Raw genomic sequence first — 25,495 nt, forward strand, 5'->3', positions numbered from 1 at the left:
TGATGCTGCCCTCAACACCGAGCGCAAGCGCCGGGAGATTGAGGATAAGAAGAGGAAGATGGCTCCTGCTACGTCGGGTAGCAACACTCGGCCCTGATATTAGCATCCATAGCAGCAGCAGCATAGGCCGCCCCAGCAGTACCAGCAGCAGCAGCAGCAGCTTCCTCCTCGTCCCCAGCAGCAGGCAGGACAGGGTCAGAGGCTTCCAGCGCCTCCGGCTCCACCAGCTCCGAGGCAGGGAGTGCCTACTCCTCCTCCTGGGCAGCAGGCTGCTGCACTTCCTCGAGTGTGCTTCCACTGCGGCGAGCCGGGGCACTACGCCAACATCTGTCCCCGGAAGGCGCAGGCAGGACAGCAGGGGCGTGCAGCACCGCCCAATGCCCCAGCTGAAGGCAGGGTGAACCACGTGACGGCCGAGTCAGCGGCCGAGGCTCCTAACGTGGTTATTGGTACGTTCATGGTCAATACCCACCCTACTACAGTGCTTTTCGATACTGGTGCTGCGCATTCTTTCATCACCCAGTCTTTTGTTGAGCATCATGGTATTCATACTAGCACATTAAGGAGGGGCATGTTAGTATCTTCACCAGGAGGGCAGTTGAGGTCTCATATCTTCTATCCCAGAGTCAGTATTGTCATAAGGGGGGTAGAGTTCAGTGCTAATCTGATGGTGCTAGACACCAAGGGTATTGATGTGATCCTCGGGATGGAGACTCTTGCTAAGTGGGGAGTCCGGATAGATTGTGCTCAGAGGACGGTTCTTCTATCAGCACCGGATGATCAGGAGGTCACTGTTGGAGCCACAGAGCCTTCTGGATTCCTTTATCGGATGGAGGCTAGACCCACGGATGGTATTCGCGTGGTGTCTGAATTCCCAGATGTCTTTCCGGATGATTTGCCAGGTATGCCGCCTGATCGCGACATTGAGTTTTCTATTGATCTCTTGCCTGGCACAGCTCCTATTGCTAAGCGGCCCTATCGTATGGCACCCGTTGAGCATGAGGAAGTTAAGACGACCATCGACGAGTTGCTAGCCAAGGGCTATATCCGTCGAAGTTTCTCTCCTTGGGGCTTTTTCTGTATTGCTTGTAGAGAAGAAGGATGGCGCGAAGAGAATGTGCGTCGATTATCGGGATCTGAATGCAGTCACCATCAAGAACAAGCATCCCTTGCCTCGTATTGAGGATCTCTTTGATCAGCTTCAGGGCGCTTGTGTGTTCTCAAAAATTGATCTGCGTTCGGGTTATCATCAGCTGAAGATTTGTTCCGAGGATATCCTGAAGACGGCCTTCACCTGCAAGTATGGGCTATACGAGTATACGGTCATGTCCTTTGGCTTGACCAATGCCCCGGCTTTCTTCATGCATCTGATGAACAAGGTTTTCATGGATTATCTGGACACCTTTGTGGTGATATTCATTGATGATATCCTGATATATTCCAAGTCAGAAGCAGAGCATGAGAAGCATCTAAGGCTTGTGTTGCAGAGGCTCAGAGAGCACAAGCTGTATGCCAAGCTCAGCAAGTGGGAATTCTGGATTGACGAGGTTCCATTCCTCGGTCATGTTATCTCCAAGGGAGGTATTGCTGTGGACCCCGGGAAGGTGAAGGACGTGCTTGACTGGGTGGTACCACAGACAGTGAAGGAAGTCCGCTCTTTTCTGGGCTTAGCAGGTTATTATCGGAGGTTCATTGAGAATTTCTCCAAGATTCCAAAGCCTTTGACTTCCTTGATGGAGAAGGGTGTGGATTTCTCTTGGACTGATGAGCGTCAGAAGGCCTTCGAGGAGTTGAAGAAGAGGTTAACTATGGCGCCAGTCCTTACTCTGCCAGACCAGGGCAAGAGGTTCACAGTGTATTGTGATGCTTCGAGGGATGGTCTTGGTTGTGTCCTGATGCAGGAAGGTAGAGTGATAGCTTATGCCTCGCGGCAGTTGTGTCGGCACGAGCTGAACTATCGCACTCATGATTTGGAGTTAGCCGTAGTTGTGCATGCTCTGAAAATATGGAGGCATTACTTGTTTGGGCAAAGGTGTGATATTTACACCGATCACAAGAGCCTCAAGTACATTTTCACGCAGAGTGAGTTGAACATGCGGCAGAGAAGATGGCTAGAACTGGTCAAAGATTATGACCTGGAGATTCACTATCATCCGGGTAAGGCTAATGTCGTGGCAGATGCTCTGAGCAGGAAGAGCTACGTTAACATGGCCGTGGCTTTTCAAATGCCTCAGAAGTTATGCGAGGAGTTTGAGCAGTTGAGTCTGGGTTTGTTGCATCACACCTCGGGTACATCATTCGAGGCAGAACCCACTCTAGAGGCGGAGATCAGGCAGCATCAGAAAGAAGATGAGAAATTGCAGGAGATCCGTGAACTGATCAAGATTGGCAAGGCACCTCATTTTAGAGAGGATGATCAGGGTACCTTGTGGTACAAGGGCCGGATATGTGTGCCGGATGTGGCAGATCTCAGGAAGTTGATCTTGAGTGAGTCTCACGATACAGCGTATTCTATTCATCCTGGCAGTACAAAGATGTATTACGATCTGAAGGAACGATTCTGGTGGTATGGAATGAAGCGTTCCGTTGCGGAGTACGTGGCTATCTGCGACACTTGTCAGCGTGTCAAGGCAGAGCATCAGAGACCAGCAGGTCTATTGCAGCCATTGAAGATCCCAGAGTGGAAATGGGAGGAGATCACGATGGACTTCATTGTGGGATTGCCTCGTACTCAGAAAGGGTACAACTCCATATGGGTAGTAGTAGATCGGTTGACGAAGTTTGCTCACTTCATTCCGGTGAACACTACTTACTCCGGTGCTAGACTTGCAGAGTTGTACATCTCCAGGATTGTCTGTCTGCATGGAGTTCCTAAGAAGATCATATCTGACCGAGGATCTCAGTTCACTTCGCGGTTCTGGGAGCAGTTGCATGATTTGTTGGATACGAAGCTGCGTTTCAGCACTGCTTATCATCCTCAAACAGATGGGTAGACAGAAAGAACCAACCAAGTGTTGGAGGATATGCTTCGGGCCTGCGCCATACAGTATGGTACTAGCTGGGATAAATGCCTGACGTATGCGGAGTTTTCGTATAACAACAGCTATCAGGCCAGTCTGAAGAAATCTCCTTTCGAGGCCCTGTATGGTCGGAAGTGCGGGACTCCATTATATTGGGATCAGATTGGCGAGAGGCAGGTGTTTGGTCCAGATATTGTTGAGGAGGTAGAACAGCTGGTACAGCAGGTGCGAGAGAACCTGAGGGTCGCGCAGACTCGTCAGAAGAGCTACGCGGATGTTCGTCGTCGAGATTTGACCTTTGCAGTGGGTGATCATGTGTACCTGAAGGTCTCGCCGGTGAGAGGAATCCGCAGGTTTAACGTGAGAGGGAAGCTGGCCCCTCGATATGTTGGTCCGTTCAAGGTGCTGGAACGGAAGGGTGAGGTGGCGTATCGTTTGGAGTTGCCTCCCAACCTCTCAGGGGTGCATGATGTGTTTCACGTGTCCCAGCTGAAGAAGTGCTTGAGGGTGCCAGAGGAGCAAGCGCCGATAGAAGGGTTAGATGTGCAGGAGGATCTGACCTACATCGAGCAACCGGTGAAGATTCTGGAGACATCTAAGAGAGTTACCAGAAACAAGAAGATCAAGATGTGCCGTGTTCAGTGGAGTCATCACACGGAGGATGAGGCTACCTGGGAGCGAGAAGATGAGTTGAAAAAGACATATCCCGATCTCTTTGCTAGCTAGCCTATTCGAATCTCGGGACGAGATTCCTGTAAGGGGGATAGGTTTGTAACACCCTAAGGTAAAATTTCGAGATCTATAATGAATTTAATTGGGCTCCAGTAATTTTCTAAGGATTTATTTTGCCTAGCTTGCATTTATTTATAATTTAATTCACAAAGAATTAAAATTTATTTTAGGTTTAACATGTTTGTGCATTCATGCTGGTGCATAAGTTTTATTTGGTTGAGTGCATAGGGGTTGAATTCAAATAGAATCGAGTTGCTTTGAAAAAGAAAAGGGAGGAAACAGGAAAGTAGGTCAGTCATTCCTTCTATTCTCAGTCATTCATTCTATCCTCAGTCATTCCTTATATTCTCAGTCATTCCTTATATTCTCAGTCATTCCTTCTATTCTCAGTCATTCCTTCTATCCTCAGTCATTCCTTATATCCTCAGTCATTCCTTATATTCTCAGTCATTCCTTCTATTCTTAGTCACTCCTTCTATTCTCAGTCATTCCTTCTTTCTCAATCATTTCCCCAGCTCGACCCCACCTGTCGGCCCCTTCTTCCTCCTTCCTCTACCGGCCGCGCAATGACCGCCCGAAATCTCCAGCGAGCCCTCGTGCCAGGCCGCATGCCGAGGTTGCCCCATCGCCCCACAAATAGGATCCCCCAACCCCCTGCGCCCTTACCCCTACCCCGCTGCAGCCACCCCGAACCCTAGCGCCGCCGTCGCTTGCTCTGCCGCGCAAAGCCTCTTGCTTCACCGTGGACCGGCCGCCCTGCTGCGCCCCAGCCCCAGCCAACCCCCACCTGAGCTTCGCCTCACCGCCAGGAAGCTTCCCAAGCTCTTCCCTCGTGACCCCGGCCCGTGCACTTGTTGGAATTTGAACGGGACCCGCCGCCGGTGAGAAGCTCCTCCATCTCGATTCCTCGCCGCCGTTAGCCTTACGACCCTCTTAACCCCCGTGGCACCTCTGCAGGAACACCCCGAGCCGACCCATGGTGATCAGAAGCTGGAGGACCCCCTGCAGCAGCCTTCCCCTCGAGCGCCGCCTGTCCACGCCGCTCGGCCCTCGCCGCCGACCACCCTGCGCTGTTTCACCGACCAGTTCGGGCCCTCGGTGAGCATCAGCATGTTCCCCTCTCCCTCTTACGCTAGCTAGCATGAACCGTAGGCCGCACCCGAAGTCGCGACGCCGTCGCCGGCGTGCGCCGCCGTGCAGACCCGCTGTCCCCGCGAGCCCAACCAGATCGGACCGTCCGAACCCCGCTGTTCAGATCGGACCGTCCGACCGGAATGCGTCCGAACCGTTCGATTTAGATCCAACCGCCCAGATTAGAAGCCGCGTACCCCCTTCAGCCGTGGCAGTTTTGTTAAAGAGCCCCTGCCCTTTTGAGGAATTAACCCACCGTCCATCTCTAGTTCAAAAGTATTCGCAGACAGGTCCTTTCCTTCCATTTTGACCCCTGAGCTTCCTGGAATTAGTGCCCACAGTCCATGCCTTGTGTTTTCATGTGTTAGCCCCTGCGTCTAGCCTTTAATTATGTTTAAGCTCCTGGTTTTTGCGCAGAAACCCCTGGAAGTTCTGTTTTCAAGCGTAGTTTTTGCGTCTTAGCTCCGTTTTAGGTGTTCTTTATATCCACGCGATCGTTGTAACACGTAGAATAGTTTTAGGCCAGTTTTGTGTGCTGTTCAATTGTATTGGTGTACTGTTTTCTTATAGTTTTCTATTGTCGGTGCATGTGTGTATGTGTGGACTATGCTTGATGATCGTGAGTAGACGCGGAGCCTTTGGACCAGTACCAGGAGCCACCATCTTCTGAAGCTTTTGGGCAGCAGCAGGAGAACTTTGAGGAAGGCAAGTATAACATGAACATCCTACCACTTTTAAATACAGATTTCATACTGCATTTTAATACTGTATGCCTATAAGGACTTTCCTAGCCACTTTATATCCTATATATATAAATCCCTTGGGTTGCATTTTGGTTAGTTGTGCTAGGTTGCTGCGCTATAACACACTTGGTCCTTTTTAATTAATTTGTTAATGGATCTATGCAACTTAATCCTGAGCGTGGCCCTCTGTGCTGTGTGCTTGAGTGGCTCACGTCTCCGTAAAAGATGTTTTGTTAGAAACTTGGTTTAGGGGGCCAGCACGGTGCTTAGTGCTTGGTTGGCCACTCTCCATAAGGACCGGTTCATAGAGCGACAACCTGGGACAACCGCGCAACCACAAGACTGGAATGGGACGGTCTTGAATTACTAATTAGGTCATTTTGGTTTGGGAGTAACTTACCTGCGTGGGCAAGAGGGGTGGTAAGCTTCAATGGTCCCTGCTCCTCCGGCTTGGTCTGTGCTGTGTGTCTTGTACCCCCGGAGGTGGGCCCCATCGTTGCTAATCCAGAATCCATAGCGGTTACACCTTACCAACGTGATCCTTTGTAACGGTCTCGTAGTGTGCTTGCTAGCCATCCCACCTAAGGAAGTGTGATGAACAACTAGCGTAGCTCACGACTTGTGGGTAAAGTTGTGCAACCTCTCGAGAGTGTAAAACTGATATATCAGCTGTGCTCACAGTCATGAGCGGCCCAGATCCTCCTTTTGATTAGTGGGGTTATCAACCTTTGATTAGGGAGATTCCCTGGGTGGTTTTGGTTTGGTTGGTTTCTCAGTAGTTCTTAACTAATATTGATTAATTTCTTATGCAATATGGGTTTATGGTAATTCATCCACTTATAGTAAATAGTTTTAATAAAATTTGCCAAGATTAAAAGCTACTGCAGTTGAGTCAGCTAACCCTAGAGCCTCATACTCGTGTTATACTTGTTGAGTACAAGTTGTGTACTCACACTTGCCTCTTCCTCTGTTCTGTTCTCTTAGGGATATCTTCGACTGCTGCTCAGTACCAGGCGACGTGGAGGACTACATCGGCGGACTCGACGATTTCTAGGCGTTGTCTCCCAGTTGACGTCCCTGTGGCGCCCTACTCTTCATGTATTTATTTTACGCTTCCGCATTCCTTGAACTGATTCTTGATTCAGTTGTAATAAAGGCATTCCTTTTATAATTTATACGCTTTTATTCGTGACATGTGTTGTGATATCTTGATAATCTGTTGTATATATGCGTGACTTGATCCTAGCGCATATATGATTGCTCGATTTATGTTCTTATAAATCGGGTGTGACAGCACGGCACATGGCCGGAACAACGGCGGCAGGGCGGCGCAGTGCAGAACAGAGGAGAGGGGAGGGAGGTAGACGAAGAAGGACTAAAAAGTAATATCCCAAAAACATAGGGGCCCTACTATAATGTCCCAGTAACTTTTAAACCAGAGCTCAAATGAAGATGGGCCTAAAAGCAAAAATGTAGAGTTTTTCAAAATCTATAATTTTGATTGAAGGTTAATTCATAGAAGAGCTAAGGATTTGAAGTTAATATAAAACTTAGCAAAGTTTCTAAACTTTATATAAATCCTATTTAAAAACTACACTACATATACATCCTAGGTGTAGTTTCACCTATATTTGCGATTTAAACACAAGTTTTTGACTTTTGCCAAAACAACCTTTATGTATTTGAATTCCACTTCCCTTTCTCATCCATTTAACATTAAAGGACCTTTATTAATTTATAATTATATAAAACCAACCCTTTTTCTTAGCATTTAAATTTTTAAACATACTTTCACCACATTTTGTATACAACATCATACTACGATTTAGGGTGTGACAGTACTAATTACCTGAGTGTCACAGGTACCCTCGTGAATACGTTAATTCGATAACGTATGCTAACGTTGTCTGTACGCCGGTAATTGTACAGATGCTGTTTCTATAATGAACAGTAATGATTGGGAACGCTTTCATGACATGCTGGCATGAAAGGTTCGTTGGATATATATTGTGGTTTTCTGTAGGTACACTAACCACGATTAAGAGGCTAAGACGGATAGGACTTATCGACTAGTTATTAGTGAGAGACGTATGTATTATGCCACCGAAACTAACCACACAAACCCGAAGATATTCGGCAGTTGTTTGGTTGAAAGGTCGAATAGTACGTGCATGCATAATTCATTAATGAACAAAATGAGTGCTTGAATATGTTGTTCTTTTAAGGATAGGTAAAATGTTGTTTATCTTTAGTGTCGTTTCAATAGAATCCTTGTGGTAGCCTTAGTGGAGTATTTTAAAAATCCATCCGATCTCTAGCTTTGTTGTTACCAGAATCATTTGTCTCGTTCCATTTACCTTGTGAGCTCCTAGCAGGGTAAGTAAATCTCATCATCTGAATTCTTGTGTCAGATGGCAGCTCCTTCGAACGTCTCTTGGGATCATGCAGGGCATCTTCATACTAATGCCTTGCACTGGGAGGGTTTTCCCCGTCTCTTATAGGAATCACTCAGTTTATTCTTCTACACCGAGCCTCCCTAGTATGATGGAGTGGAATATAGAGAGGAAGGTGTCCCGCGGTGCAGAGTCATAATGACTATTCCTCAGCACCCTTTCCGCTCTTAGTGGCAGCCCATCAAGGTCTCGTCGACACCATCGAAACTACAGCTCTTGAGGCCATCCACATCTTCTGTAACCAGCATCCCATGGAAGTTGCAGGGTATCCTATCATCCTATTCCCTGTAATAGATTCTGGTGATCCTGAGTGGAATTTCAGGATAGCCCATTATGGCCACTTGTTGGGAGATTCAGCTGAAGAAACGCTCCATGGTCTTATCAGATTCATGAACATTCAACACCACTATCAGATCTTGCTACACCGTGGTATGGGTCAGTTGATTGGCATAGCTCAGGGTCACTATCGAAATGCCGATCGACAGGTTACTCAGGTAGTAGAGCTTCAAGCCTTGGTCACGGAGAAGGAGGAGGTTATCACAGCACGTGAGGAGGCTATTCTTCATCAGGAGGAGCAGATCGATGAGAGTGATGCTATAATCACTCAATGCAACACGATCATTGAGTTCCTTTAGGAGCAAATCCATGACCTGATCCTCGAGGCTGACGATGCCCATGCACACATTGAAGAACTGCAACAGCAACTAGTACCTCCCGCTGCGCCCGTAGTACCTGAAGGTGGAGAAGAAGACCCGGAGGAAGTCGAGGGAGTTTTGGATCTCAACTCCGAGCATGGAGATCCAGAACCCAATCCTCAGCCAGATTACTCTTCTTCCGGCAGTCAGTCCTCTGTAGGCGACCTCGACAATTTCTAGTTTGTCCAGATCATCGACTCTTTAGATGTAACCAGTGCAAAGTGTAGTGACTTAGGTAATAATTAGCTTACCTAGATCTTGTGCCATTTGTTGTAACATAGATGGCCTGTGTACGGACCACCCTAATGTACGATGTTAAGGAAAACTAGTATCTGTGTTGTAATCGAAGCCTCGTGTTCTACATCTTGTTCAATATCTTTGCCTCTAAAATGAGTTGTTTGAATGGAATATGTGAATTACATATCTGTTAATTGTAGTATGCCTTCTGGAAATGGGAGTAAGGATATGTGGTTAGTAATGGATATCTCCTTTGTTTCAGATGGTTGGAGCCACGCGCGGAACCCTGGAAGGTTTCCGGGCAGATCAGGCCAGCGGTTCCCAACAACCGCGACCTCCAAATCTAGCTGAGGTTATGGCTCGGCAGACAGAACTTCTTAATCTGCTAGTACAGGCACAGCAGAACCAACAATGCCAGCAATCACGAGGAGGTCGTGATGATCCTCACTCTCAGGTGGCAAACTATCAAGATTTCTTTAGTACTCAGCCCTCGCTATTCAGCAAAGTTGAGGAGCCCCTTGATGCCGATGCTTGGCTTCGCACCATTGAATCCAAGTTTGCCCTTCTTACGATTCCCTGTGCGGACTCCAACAAGGCTCACTTTGCTGCCCAACAACTACGTGGTGCTGCCCGTATTTGGTGGGATAATTATTGTGCCATGCAAGCCGATGGCCATGTTATCTCCTGGGAAGAATTTCGGAATGCTTTCAGAGCACATCATATACGTGAAGGACTGATGGAGCGGAAATTGAATGAGTTCTTGGCACTCACCCAAGGCACCCGCACCATATTGCAATATGCACAGGTTTTTAATCACCTATGCTAGTACGCGGGTTATCACACTGACAGTGACACCAAGAAGCAAGATCGTTTTCGTCGGGGTTTAAGTACTAAGCTCAAAGAACGCTTGAACCTTGTGAAGGCCAATACCTTTAGTGAGCTGGTTAACATGGCCCTGACCCAAGAAGATTGTATCACGGCACATCATGTCAGACCCGGGGCCACGGGACTGTGTACATAACGTAGTTTAAAGAGGTTTAAGAGATTAAGTCCGTCTTATCTCTTATTTATCTTGTTTATCTCTTATTTATACCGTTTAAGTAGGAGATAGAGCTAACTGATCTAGAAGGAATCTACCCGAGACATGTTCTGGTACGATTCCTTAGCTGGAGTTGGTTAGTATCTTTGTAACCCTAGCCTCTCGGATATATAAGGGAGGGTAGGGACCCCTCTCAAAACAAGATCTACAGATCAAACCACACCAAAGGCAATACAAAACACCATACAGGACGTAGGGTATTACGCGCCTAGCGGCCCGAACCTGTCTAAGCTTTGTGTTCCTTGCACCTTCAAGTTCCTCATCTCGGCGTCTCCTCACCAAAACTTACCACCTTGGGTATGTCCCTCGGTGGGTAGCCGGTAAAACACCGACACATCGTGCTGAAAAGAAACGAAGAATTTCCACTGGACCTGCGAGTGTTCAACCACCGCGGTATCGATTTGTTCAGAATGCACCGCCTAGAGCGCCACAGCGGAATGCTCCACTTGGCAGATTGGTGTTGAGGCCGCCTCAACAGCAAGGAGGGTATAGACCTTCCGTACCTCCGCAACAGCCACCACAATCTGGCCCACGGCCAAATGTTCAACAAGTCCAATAGAGAAGCAGCACTTATCACTGTTTCAATTGCGGGAGTGCGGATCACTTCATCAGAGATTATCCGCGGCCCAGGAAACCTAATCAAGGGCAAAGTTCTAATCAGAATAACTAGAACAAGGGGAAGAGGTCGATGGTGCAAGTCCGGCAAGGGCGAGTTAACTTCACCACCCTTGCAAAACTTCCGGATGGAGCCCCCATCATGTCGGGTACATTTTCTATTCATCACAACCTAGTTGTTACATTATTTGATTCAGAAGCAACTCATAGTTTCATTAGTAACAACTGTGGTGCCCGAATAGGACTTGATCTTTGTCCTACCAAGGGGTCATATATGATTTCTACTCCTGGAGGAAGGATTGCCTCTAACAAAATGGTTAAAAGTGTACCAATTCAGTTAGGAAGTAAATTAATCAAAACTGATTTGGTACTACTAAATCTAGAGGGTATTGATGTTATACTTGGGATAAATTGGATGACAGAACATAGAGTACTGTTAGATATCTCTTCCCGAGTTATTAAGATTGACTCACCACATCAAAGAGCCACCACCCTCTACCTGCCTCAGCAAGAGTTTCTTCACTCTTGTGCCTATGCTATCATAGACATTAAAGTAAAAGATATTCCTGTAGTCTGTGAGTATCCCGATGTCTTTCCAGACAATTTGCCTGGAATGCCACCAGACCGAGATATCGAGTTCATTATTGAGCTTCAACCTGGCACCGCTCCTATTTCAAAGAGGCCATATCGTATGCCTCCAAATAAGTTGGCCGAGCTAAAAATCCAACTCCAAGATCTTCTTGACAAAGGTTTCATACGCCCAAGTGCTTCACCTTGGGGCTGTCCTGCTCTCTTTGTAAAGAAAAAGGACAATAGCTTAAGGCTATGTGTCGATTATCGTCCACTCAATGCGGTCACTATGAAAAATAAGTACCCTCTTCCCCGCATTGACATCTTGTTCGATCAACTCGCTGGAGCTAAGGTCTTTTCCAAGATTGACCTATGCTCTGGTTATCATCAGATCAAACTTAAACCTAGTGATATACCAAAAACAGCTTTCTCGACCAGATATGGATTATATGAATATCTGGTTATGTCTTTTAGACTCACAAATGCACCGGCATATTTCATGTATCTGATGAATTCAATCTTTATGCCGGAACTCGACAAATTCATCGTAGTTTTCATCGATGATATTGTGATATATTCTAAGACTAAATAAGATCATGCTAATCATATGCATGTCATTCTTCAACGGCTACGTGATCATCGCCTTTACGCCAAATTCTCGAAATGTGAATTCTGGCTGGGTAGTGTGAAATTTTTGGGACATACTATCTCCAGTGAAGGCATATCGGTTGATCCAACCAAAGTTCAGGAAGTTATGGATTGGAAGCCTCCGACTTCAGTCCATCAAATCTGAAGTTTTCTTGGATTGGCAGGATATTATCGCCGATTCATTCCAGACTTCTCCAAAATAGCCAAACCCATGACTGAACTACTTAAGAAAGAGATTAAGTTCCGTTGGGATGATAAGTGTGAAGACGCGTTTCACACCTTGAGAAAACTTCTAACAACTGCTCCAGTGCTAGCTCAACCAGATAGTAACCAGCCTTTTGATGTCTATTGCGATGCTTCCGGAATTGGACTTGGTTGTGTTCTTATGCAAAACAACCGGGCCATTGCTTACGCATCTAGAGCACTTCGGAATCATGAGCAAAACTATCCAACCCATGATCTTGAATTGGCAGCGGTTATTCACGCTCTCAAGATTTGGAGACATCATCTTATGGGCGCCAAGTGTAACATTTACACTGACCATAGGAGCCTCAAATATATCTTTACTCAAGCTGACCTAAACATGAGGCAAAGGCATTGGTTAGAACTGATCAAAGACTACAATCTTGAGGTACACTACCATCCTGGCAAAGCCAATGTGGTTGCGGATGCACTTAGCCGCAAGGCACATTGTCATTGCTCCTACATAGAAACTTTCAATGAAACTCTCTGCAATCAGATAAGGAAACTCAATCTGGAGATCATTCCTCAAGGTAGTCTGAATCTATTATCTATTGAGTCCACCCTTCAAGATAAAATCATCATGTCGCAATTACATGATGAAAGTATCAAAATTATCAAATTGAAGCTATCTTAGGGAGAAGCCAAGTATAGATGCTTCCACACTGATCATCAAGGAGTTCTATGGTTCAACAATCATATTGTTGTACCTAAAGATCATCAACTTCGTAAACAAATCCTTGATGAAGCACATCTATCCAAGTTTTCTATTCATCCTGGTAGTACCAAAATGTATCAAGACCTTAGGCGGAACTTTTGGTGGACCAGAATGAAAAGAGAAATTGCTAAATATGTATGCGAATGTGATACGTGCCAGAGAGTCAAAGCTAGTCATTTAAGGGTATCTAGTACACTCCAGCCACTACCTATTCCATCGTGGAAATGGGAAGACATCAGTATGGATTTTATCGTTGGTCTTCCCAACACATCCCAAAAACATGACTCCATATGGGTGATCATTGATAGACTTACCAAAACTGCTCATTTTCTTCCAGTGCATACCACTTATTCTGCTAAGAAATATGCCGAAGTCTACCTTGATCAAATTGTTCGATTGCATGGTGTCCCTAAGACCATTATTCTGATCGAGGGGCACAATTTATTGCCCGCTTGTAGGAACAACTGCAGTATGCTCTTGGGACCAAACTAATTCAAAGCTCTGCGTTTCATCCTCAGACAGATGGACAGACGGAGCGAGTTAATCAAATTCTTGAAGACATGCTCCGAGTTTGTATTATTCACTATGGTACAAGCTGGGACAAGTGTCTCACCTTGGCCGAGTTTTCTTACAATAATAGCTATCAATCTAGTCTTCAAATGGCTCCCTTTGAAGCGTTATACGGTCGAAGATATCGAACTCCTTTGAGTTGGTCTGAGACCGGCGAACGTAAAATCTTTGAACCAGACCAAGTTGTCGAAGCCGAAGATAAGGTCAAGGTTATTCAAGCCAATGTTAAAGTAGCCCAATCTAGATAGAAAAGCTATGCAGATCAAAGAAGGAAACCTCTGCAATTTCAAGAAGGGGATTTTGTTTATCTCCGAGTATCTCCTACCAAAGGTGTTCAGCGTTTCGGCATAAAAGGGAAGTTAGCACCCCGATATGTCGGACCATTTGAAATCCTTGAAATCTGTGGCCCAGTGGCTTACAAAATTCGTCTTCCTCCTCAGTTGGCCGCCGTTCATGATGTTTTCCATATCTCTCAACTCAACAAATGTATCAAAGTACCTACTGAAATCATTGAAGCACAAGCCATTGAGATTGAACCAGATCTATCTTACACCGAACAACCTATCCAAATCCTGGATACCAAGGAGAGAGTCACCAGAAGAAAGAAAATTAAGATGTATAAGATCCTATGGGATCATCACACCGAAGAAGAAGCGACTTGGGAAACTGAATCTTATCTTCGACGAAATTTCCCAAACTTCCTTCAAACCAATTCCTAAATCTAATCGCCCGATTCCATTCTGCTTCAGAATCTCGGGATGAGATTCTTTTTAAGGGGGAAGGCTGTGACATTCAGGTATTTAGAATTATAAACCCTTGATTTTAGTGTAAAGTGTGCATGATTGATCTTGTGTATGTATGTTCAAATTTATGTGCAAAGGGAAAAAGGGAATTTATGTAATTTTGAAAAATGTGGGCCCTTTAGTGTTAATTGGGTAAGAATGGGAGGTAGAATTAAAAACATAGGAAGAATGTGACACTCTAGGTATCAAATTTGTATCACAATAGGAAAGAAATTGTAATAGATATGTTAAATTCTATGAAATTTGGGTGTTTATGTGAAAATAAGGACCTAGATGTGATTAATGCAAAAGTATGGGTCCTTTTATGCCAAACATTTAAAGTATAAAAGTCACTTTCAAAATTTACTTAGGATCAAAATATAAGAATGCAAGTCATCATGACATTGCATGAAAACTTGTAACTATGTCCAAAACTGCATGGAATCTACCTGAGTAAGGACAAAATTTACTTAAATACAACTTTTGTTCAAAACTTAAAATTAAAGCTGTGTACTTTGGGTTTCTTGTGGCAGAATCGCTCGAATTATTCCGGCTCAAGTGCGCTATTGATCGCCGTACAAGTGCAATCAGCCCAACGCACTTCAAACGGAACAATCCTTTGGTCTGTCGGGTCTCCGCCCGATACAACCACGGTTCAACAGGATCGAAGCAGGTTTACCTCGCACGAAGACGAGTTCACATCACAGAATAGCTCATCAATTTTAAATTACAGCCATATATATACATTATTACAAAACGAGTTCAAAGAGAAGTAAATTTATACAACCATGTTCAAACTGACAAGCGTAACAGCTTGTCTAAACTCACAGCGGAAGAAAAAGTTTTACGCGACTACACACGTCGCGAAGGCGAACGCCAAGCTTAGCCCAGGGCTTGGTGTCACTCCGGAGGGTCAGTGCCGGTCTGGGACGGGTCCCACTCCACGGACCAGCCAAACGGAACGGACGTAGGCCACACAAGGTTGTCCGTGGGATTTTCGAAGGTTATACCTGAAACAGATATTGGCAAGGCTGAGTATGCTAATACTCAGCAAGGCTTACCCGGGGCTGGGTATACTTAGCCCATAACTAGACTCGTGAAGGCATTGCAACGGCTCTGGGTTTATTTTCAGCTGAAAAGTAACAAAGAGTATGAACTATTTTCAAGTTTTAGCTTTCATTTTCTAGTTGAGTATTTATTCTAGATTAGCACCTACACTAAGCAAGCAAGGTAGTGATTATCATCCATCAAGATTATCCATCATTAGTTCCACTTTTTACTCAATGTGGCAGAAGTGATAAGCAATCTCAAGCTTCGTGAGAGGCGGACGATTCGAATCGAATTTAACCTTGCAAGGTAAACCTAATACACACGCTTGAAAAACCAACCGGGTGTTTCAAGCAACCGTTTCCCTCATATTCCAGGTTATGGATCAGGGCCACCACAAGCGACTGCAGGACCGTACGCACACCCAATGTGTACAGGACATACGTCTGTAGCGCGACTACAAAACCCGTATTCCTGTCTGCCTTGCAGAACGTACTCCCACACGTCGGTGCGTGTAAACATAAAATAAAAGTCGAGTGGTGGAGACAAGTCCATTTGCCGGGCCAATCGGGTACTAGGCTTACCGCTTACCATATTTCGCGGCATGTGGCTAGTACTTTCAAAAACTTAGCCACCACTACCATACATTTCGGCCTTAGAACTTTTATCGAAACAGACAGGGTAAAACCTCAGGTCATGATACAACACATGACCCTGTCCGTCATCCTTATAGTGGTTGCAGAAATGTAAACATGCAACTCCTATATCGCGCGAGTGACAGGAAATCACCCGACTTCTACCGGTCCTATTAGCGAAGCATCTAACCGATAAGGACTCGGAAGCATTACATTGGATTCCTAGGATTCATGCATCTAGGGTTTCACTCCAACTCCTAGACTTAATGCAAGATATAATATAGATAGGCATAGATTGCAGTGTAAATAAAGTAATGGGATATGTCCGGGGCTTGCCTTCTTGAGTGGGGGTGGGGGCAAGAGAGTCGGAGATTTCCGAACTCGGGTTTGGAGTTTCGGTTAGTCCTTCGACGACTTGTGCTGGATCTTCTGGAAAGCCTTGGTCTTGCCCTAAGACCAGTTCGTAATCTCCGTCGTCGAGTGTCGTTGATTCTATATGAAATGCAATAAATTAATAAGGTGAAATTTAAATTTAAAAATTCACATTTCAAATATTATACTCATCCAATTAACACACAAACATGCATAAAATAAAGAGGGTTTAGATTTGAAACACTATTTATAAAGATATGGTAGAATTTATTGTAATAAGAACTAAAACATTTAAATTAAATTTGAAATGAACCAAAATTTGAATTAAAAACTTTTAAATAAAAGATTACAGAAATTTGATTATAAAATATCACATTAGAGACTAACAATAGTGTTAATTTAGAAGAGGTTATATAATATGTTTATTTAATATTTCAAATTTGAAAGTTCAAATAAAAGAAGTTAAATTTAAAACAAGTTTAAGTTTGCAACTTTACACAAGTTAACTAGAGTTCATTAAACATTCATACTATACTTTAAAAAAAACAAAAGAACATGAAATAACAAGATTGAGTGTATTTTACCCCTTAACTTTAGATTCAAAACACAGGTAGAAATATTTTATTTCAAATTAAACTCTATTAACAAAAGTCATAGAGTTTGAAATCTATTTTCTAACAAAACTGGTTTTGCTATTTTTGGATTTTTCTGTGAATTGTTACGGATTTTACAAGACAGGAAAAGCTCTCACATGAAATAACAGCCATCCTTTACAGAACAGCCCTTAACATTTAGCAGAAAACCCCCTGGAAGAAAAACCTTCCAAGCAATTGGGTCCAGGCCATGGCCGGCGGTGGGGGAGGTACGGGTCCGGCCAAATTCGGCCGTAGGGGTCGCCGGCGGTGAGGGGAAAAGAGAGGGGGAGCATGAGGAGGTCCTGTGCTACCTGTGGGTAGTCTCGGGGAGGCTTGGGATGGCCAGAGGCGAGCTGCCCACGGAGGGCAGAACCGGCGGCCGGTGGCGCACGGCGGCGGGGAGCTTCCGGCGGGCGAAAGAGGGAAGGGCCGGGCCGGGAGGCTGCAGTGGGGCACGGGGAAGCTACTGGTGTAGTCGGTTTGGGAAGGAACTGAGCGGAGGGGCGAGTCCCACGGTGACCGGAGCTGGCGGCGCTAATGGGGCGGCGGCGAGGTCTGTGCACGCGCGCGGGGAGGGTCCGGGGCGTCTTTTTATAGGCAATTGGAGAGGCAAAAGGGGGCACGGCAAGCTGAGCTCGGGTTTGGGGATGCTAGCGGGGAGGATGGACCTCGGATGCACGGCGGCGGCAGGGAACACCGGTGGCGGTGCGGCAGTGCCGCAGGCGCCGTGGCGCGCGGGCAGGGCGCCAGCAGGGGGAAATGGAGCGGTGGCCGAGCAGAGGGGCGACGCGTGGACGGGGAAGAGCAGGGGGTGGCCGGCGGTGACCAGGGGCGGCGCATTACGCCGGCGGCAGAAGAACCATGGGAGGCAGAGCAGGGGGAGCAGAGGCGCCTGAGGAAGAAAGGGGATGAACTGATTTGTGGACTGATCTGTAAATTCAGAGAAAGGCAGGGACCTTACTGTAAAGGACTTGCAACTTTTAAACCAATGCTCAAATGAAGATGGTCCAAAAAGCAAAAGTGCATGGTTTTTCAAACTCTACAACTTCTCTTTAAGGTTCATCTGCATTTGAGCAATAGTTTTAGAAATAAAATAGACTTAGTAATAATTCCGTATTTTATGTAAATCCATAAGTAAAGTTACCCTTACACATATACCCTATGGTAATTTCATATATATTTTTGCAAATTAACCACAGATATCACTTTTTGCACACTAACCCTTATGCTTTTAAACTTTCCCCCCATCTCCACCCATTTTGCATAAAAGGACCTTTTGTTAATATTAATTACACAAATATCCCTTCTTCCATAGCATTGCATACATAAAATACACACTTACCATACTTAAAACATACAAGCATACCAAAACTCTAATGTGTGACCAAGCTAATTACCTGAGTGTCACAGCCTTCCCCCCTAAAAAGAATCTCGTCCCGAGATTCCGAAGCAGAATAGGACAGGAAGATTAAGCTCGAAGATTGGTTTGGAAGAAATCGGGAAAGTTGTGTTGAAGATAAGATTCGGTTTCCCATATTGCCTCTTCCTCTGTGTGATGGTTCCATTGAATCTTGTACATTTTGGTGGTCTCTCTTCTGGTACTTCTCTCTTTAGTGTCAACGATTCTGATGGGATGTTCTGTATAGGTCAGATCTGGCTCGATTTCTATAGCTTGGGAATCGATGATCTCGGTGGGGATTTTAATACACTTTCTGAGTTGGGATACATGAAAGATGTTATGGATGGCCGCTAATTGAGGTGGAAGTTGGAGACGGTAAGCTACAGGTCCACAGATTTCAAGAATTTCAAAGGGTCCGATGTATCGAGGAGCAAGTTTTCCTTTTACACCGAATCTTTGAATCCCTCGGGTAGGAGATACTCGAAGATATACGAAGTCTCCGACGTGAAACTGTAATGGTCTTCTTCGTATATCCGCGTAGCTTTTCTGTCGAGATTGGGCGGCCTTTAGATTGCCCTGGATAAGCCTGACCTTATCTTCTGCTTCCATAACTAGATCGGGTCCAAAAATTTTACGTTCGCCGGTTTGTGACCAACTCAAAGGAGTTCGGCATCGGCGACCGTATAATGCTTCAAAGGGGGCCATCTTGATACTTGTCTGATAGCTATTATTGTAAGAAAATTCTGCTAATGACAAGTACTTATCCCAATTCTTGTCGAATTGGAGTACACAAGCTCTGAGCATATCTTCTAAAATCTGGTTTATTCGCTCAGTTTGCCCATCCGTCTGGGGATGATAGGCGGAGCTTCGAATTAATTTAGTCCCAAGAGCATCATGGAGCTGCTCCCAGAACCTAGCAACAAATTGTGCTCCATGATCTGAAATGATCGTTTTAGGTACTCCATGGAGTCGAATAATCTGATCCAGATAAATCTCAGCATACCTTTTGGCATTGTATGTGGTATGCACGGGAAGAAAATGTGCAGTCTTGGTTAATCGATCAACGATTACCCAAATAGAGTCATGCCTCCGAGAAGTGTTGGGTAGGCCAACAATAAAGTCCATACTGATATCCTCCCACTTCCACAAGGGAATGGGTAGAGGTTGAAGGATACCAGCAGTCTTCAAATAACTGGCTTTAACTCTTTGGCAGATATCACATTCTGATACATATTTGGCTATTTCTCGTCTCATACGAGTCCACCAAAAGTTCTGTTTTAGATCCTGATACATCTTCGTACTGCCAGGGTGTATAGAGAATTTAGATAGATGGGCCTCATCCATTATTTGCTTTCGGAGTTTATGGTCCTTTGGTACAACAATATGCTCGTTGAACCATAATACTCCTTCAGGATCTACTCGGAAATATGTATACTTCCCTTCTCCTTGCATCAGCTTCTGTTTAATGATTCTAATTCCTTTATTACGCTGTTGCGCTAGAACAATGCTATTTCTGAGTGTGGCTTCAACCGAAAGATGGTTTAAGTCACCTTGAGAGATGATCTCTAGGTTGAGCTTACTCATTTCCCAACAAAGAGTTTCGTCGAATGTTTCAATGGATAGACAAGAACAATGTGCTTTGCGACTAAGGGCATCTGCAACGACATTAGCTTTGCCGGGATGATAGTGTACTTCTAAATCATAATCCTTGATTAGTTCTAGCCAGCGCCTTTGCCTCATATTCAGATCCGCCTGGGTAAAGATATACTTGAGGCTTTTATGATCGGTATAAATATGACATTTCGTACCCATCAGATGGTGTCTCCAGATCTTTAGGGCATGAATAACTGCTGCGAGTTCGAGATCATGGGTGGGATAATTTTGTTCATGAACCCTAAGTGCTCGTGATGCATATGCAATTACTCGGTTGTCTTGCATAAGTACACAACCAAGTCCAGTTCCCGATGCATCACAGTAGATGTCAAAAGGTTTTGAGACATCTGGTTGAGCTAAAACTGGAGCCGTTGTAAGATGTTTTCTGAGAAGACGAAATGCATTTTCGCATTTTTGATCCCAGGAGAATTTCACACCCTTCTTTAGTAGTTCGGTCATAGGTTTGGCTATTCTGGAAAAGTCAGGAATGAAACGACGATAATAGCCAGCTAGACCGAGAAAACTACGAATTTGGTGGACTGAGGTCGGGGGTTTCCAATCCATCACTTCTTGTACTTTACTGGGATCGACAGATATTCCGTCACTAGAAATGGTATGGCCCAGGAATTTGACTGTTTCAAGCCAAAACTCACATTTAGAGAATTTGGCGTACAAGTGATGGTCTCTTAATCGCTGAAGGATGATATGAAGATGTTTAGCATGATCTTCTGGAGTTTTAGAATAGATCAAGATATCATCAATGAAGACCACGACAAACTTGTCGAGCTCTTGCATGAAAACAGAATTCATTAGGTACATGAAATAGGCTGGGGCATTAGTGAGACCAAATGACATGACAAGATATTCGTATAGACCATACCGAGTGGAAAAAGCTGTTTTTGGAACATCACCGGGCCGAATCTTAATTTGGTGGTAGCCGGAACGAAGATCTATTTTAGAAAACACCTTGGCTCCGGCTAATTGATCATAGAGGATATCAATGCGGGGTAAAGGATACTTATTTTTGATAGTCACCGCATTGAGAGGACGGTAATCCACACATAGCCTCAAACTATTATCTTTCTTTTTCACAAATAAGGCTGGACAACCCCATGGTGATGCACTTGGACGGATAAAGCCTTTGTCTAAGAGATCTTGGAGTTGGATTTTTAATTCCACCAACTCATTAGGAGGCATACGATAGGACTTTTTGGAGATAGGGGCTGTACCAGGTTGGAGTTCTATGATGAACTCGATATCCCTGTCTGGGGGCATTCCAGGTAAGTCATCCGGGAAAACATCTGGATATTCACAGACAACTGGAATATCTTCTAGTTTGACCCCAGATACGGCATAAGTGTAAGAATGAAAGGACTTTGGTTGGGGAAGATAAAGAATGGTAGGTTCATTTTCTGGGGAACCTATCTCCACGGTTCTTGAAGGAATATCTAGAGACACATGATGTTGGGTCATCCAATTTACCCCTAAAAGAACATCTATTCCTTTTAGGTCTAGTAAGAGTAAATCTGCCTTCATCAGATTGTTACCCATTTGAATTGGTACACTTCTACAAACTTGATTTGAGGAGATATTACCACCCGGAGTTGTTATCATATATACTCCATTAACAGGATAGACATCCAAGCCTATTTTAGTCCCACAATCCATACTGATAAAACTATGGGTGGCACCAGTATCAAAAAGAGCAATAACGGGGTGATAGTTGATAGAAAATGTACCCGTCATTATCGGTGCCCCTTCAGGAAGTTCGGAGAGTGTGGTGAGATTCACCCTCCCTTGTCGGACCTGCACCACTTGTCTCCTACCCTTGCCCTTGTAGTTTGGATTAGATGTTTGCCCTTGGAATGATTTCCTAGGTTGAGGGCAATCCTTAATGAAATGGGACGGGCTTCCGCAATTGAAACAACGATTATTGTTGTTTTCTGGAGTAGCTGGCGGAAAGCTCGGTCGTGGACCTTGTTGGGGTTGTTGCTGATTTTGTGGCAGGGGTGGTCAGTTGAACTGTGCTTGTTGAGGAGGTCGGGCTACCCATCTGCCAGGCAAAATATTACGAGGCGGAGCTCGAGGGGCGTTGCTCGGAATCAACCGATACCGCAGCGACTGTGGAGTTGCAGGCCCTGTGGGTGCTTTTCATTTCTTTTCCGCCCTGTGGGCGGCAATGCAGTCTTCTTGAGTTATGGCCATGTTGACCAACTCATTGAAATTTTCAGCCTTCACTAAATTTAGCCATTCTTTGAGCTTGGTGTTTAGGCCTCGACGGAAACGATCACATTTGCGGGCATCTGTGTCCGCATGTGATCCCGCATACTGGCACAGGTGATTAAAAACCTGTGCATACTGTGTAACTGTGCGGGTACCTTGGGTCAGATTTAAAAATTCATTGAGCTTTCACTCAATGAGTCCTGCTGGTATATGATGGGCCCGGAAAGCAGTCCTAAATTCATCCCAAATGACCACGTGTTCGGCGGGTTGCATTGCATGAAACTGATCCCACCAAAGACGTGCATGGCCTCGGAGTTGCTGGGCGGCGAAGAGCACCTTGTTCTCCTCTGAACATGGAGCTGACAGTAAAGCGAATTTGGACTCAATAGTCCGCAACCAGGCATCCGCATCTAAAGGCTCTTCGGCCTTGTGGAATAAAGGAGGTTGGGTGCTGAGGAAGTCCTGATAGTTGGCCGACAGAGGTTCACCTCGGCCTCGGGGTTGCTGCTGGAAATGGCCCATCTGAGCTTGCACAAGCTGATTTAGAAGTTCAGTCTGCCGGGCCATAACCTCGGCCAAGTTCGGAGGTGGCGGTGGTGGTTGCTGGGAACTACCAGGTTGTCCTGCCCGGAATCCTTCCGGGGTTCCTCGAGTAGCTCCAACCATCTGAAATAAAGAAGATATCCATTATCAACCATAATCTTGCTCCAATTTCAGATAATATGCAATTTATCCAGCTGAAATGTAATGCATATGCTCCATTCAGTCTACTCATAACAGGCACACAGATGTGGAACCAGGTAACCAAAACTCAGGATTTAGATTACTATAAAGATACTACTATCTTACATCAGCACACTCAAATGGTTACAAACTTTTACCCAAAAGTACATGCCACATATACAACAAGTGGCTTTATAACTAGATATTCTACACACTACTTAGGGTACATCTTATACATTTATTACATCTAAACCATCACCCTGTCAACCAAAACTAAAAGTCATCAAAATTGCCCACTGATGACTGGCTTCCAGAGGAAGAATGATGGGGACTAACGACAGGATCCCCATGCTCAGAATCAAGTTCGGAGACCCCTTCAATCTCCTCAGGATCTTCCTCTTCAGCTTCAGGTGCTGCCGGTGCATCTGGAGGATTCGGAAGCTGCTGCAATTCCTCGATCTGGGCTTGAGCGTCATCCACCGCAAGAATTAGGTCTTGGACTTGTGTCTGTAGGAATTCGATAACCGTATTCCACTGAGTGATTATATGATCACTTTCATTAATCTGATCCTCCCTATGGTGGATGGTCTCATTTTGAGTAGTGATTATTCCATTCTTCTCAATTACCACTGCTTGAAGTTCATCTGCCTGGGTGAAGTATCTGGCAGCGTCCCCGTGGAAACTTCACGCAGCAGTAATCAGATGGCCTATCTCACGGCGTAGCAGCATGTGATAGTGGTATTGCACGCCCGTATAACGCCTCATTCCTTGCACTACTTCTTCTGGTGGACCTTCCAGTCTATGACTTTCAGGAATTGTTCCGAGGTCTCGCTCCGCTTCACCAGGATCTGTTGTGGCAAACAAACCAATAGGTTGTCCTACAACTTCCTCGGGGTGTTGACTGCAAAAAGCATAAATAGCTTCTAGGGCCGCTGCTTCAATAGTGTCCACAATTCTGTAGCCCATCGTGCTGATCTCAATAGGCTGCCATTGTGAACGGAAAGGATGCTGAGGTATAATCATCCTGACATGGGCCCTATGGATTCCGTCTTCCACATGTTCAACAGCGTCATACTGAGGGGGTTCTGTATAATGGAAAGCCTGCAAAGATTCCCATAGCAAGCGGGGAAAACCCTCCCAGTGAAGGGCATTAGTGTGGAGATGCCCTTCCGGATCCCAGAAAACATTGGAAGGTGCTGCCATCTGTGACCAGGATGCAAATGGTAAAACTTGTTATCTTGTTAGGAGAGTACAAGATAAACAGATCAAGATAACCAATTCTGTTAACAGCAAAGGCTGGAAATCAGATGGCAAGCTAAGATCCCATATAAGATACCCAACTTAAAGCTGTCCTTAACTCATCATTAACACATTCCAAATACAAGCAACATGTCCTTCATATATGAAATTCTTTTATTGACAAAAGATGCATGCACGCGCTACTCGTCCTCACAACCAAAACAACTGCCGAATATGCTCGGACTTACGTGGTTAATTCCGGTGGCATAACCATACGTCTCTCACTATATATAACTAGTCGGTAAACCCTACGCATTCTAATAGACTAAACGTGGTTAGTGTACCTGCAGAAGAACACACAGATATATATATATCTCATGAACCTTTCATGGCAGCACGACATGAAAGCGTCCCCAAACATTACTGCTCACTATAGAAACAGCATCTGTACAATTACCACCGTACAGACAACGTTAACATACGTTATCGAAACAACGTATTCACGGGGGGGGGGGGTACCGCAAAATGCGGGGGTATGAACAGCGATCGCCATACCCTGCGCCGAACCATATACTTTTTAAGAGCTTTTCCAGATGTAAAGATAAACCTACAGCTCTGATACCAGCTGTGGCAGAACCGCTCGAATTATTCCGGCTCAAGTGCGCTATTGATCGCCGTACAAGTGCAATCAGCCCAACGCACTTCAAACGGAACAATCCTTTGGTCTGTCGGGTCTCCGCCCGATACAACCACGGTTCAACAGGATCGAAGCAGGTTTACCTCGCACGAAGACGAGTTCACATCACAGAATAGCTCATCAATTTTAAATTACAGCCATATATATACATTATTACAAAACGAGTTCAAAGAGAAGTAAATTTATACAACCATGTTCAAACTGACAAGCGTAACAGCTTGTCTAAACTCACAGCGGAAGAAAAAGTTTTACGCGACTATACATGTCGCGAAGGCGAACGCCAAGCTTAGCCCAGGGCTTGGTGTCACTCCGGAGGGTCAGTGCCGGTCTGGGACGGGTCCCACTCCACGGACCAGCCAAACGGAACGGACGTAGGCCACACAAGGTTGTCCGTGGGATTTTCAAAGGTTATACCTGAAACAGATATTGGCAAGGCTGAGTATGCTAATACTCAGCAAGGCTTACCCGGGGCTGGGTATACTTAGCCCATAACTAGACTCGTGAAGGCATTGCAATGGCTCTGGGTTTATTTTCAGCTGAAAAGTAACAAAGAGTATGAACTATTTTCAAGTTTTAGCTTTCATTTTCTAGTTGAGTATTTATTCTAGATTAGCACCTA

Source organism: Panicum hallii, chromosome 9 (assembly GCF_002211085.1).
Source record: "Panicum hallii strain FIL2 chromosome 9, PHallii_v3.1, whole genome shotgun sequence".
Lineage (NCBI taxonomy): Eukaryota > Viridiplantae > Streptophyta > Magnoliopsida > Poales > Poaceae > Panicum > Panicum hallii.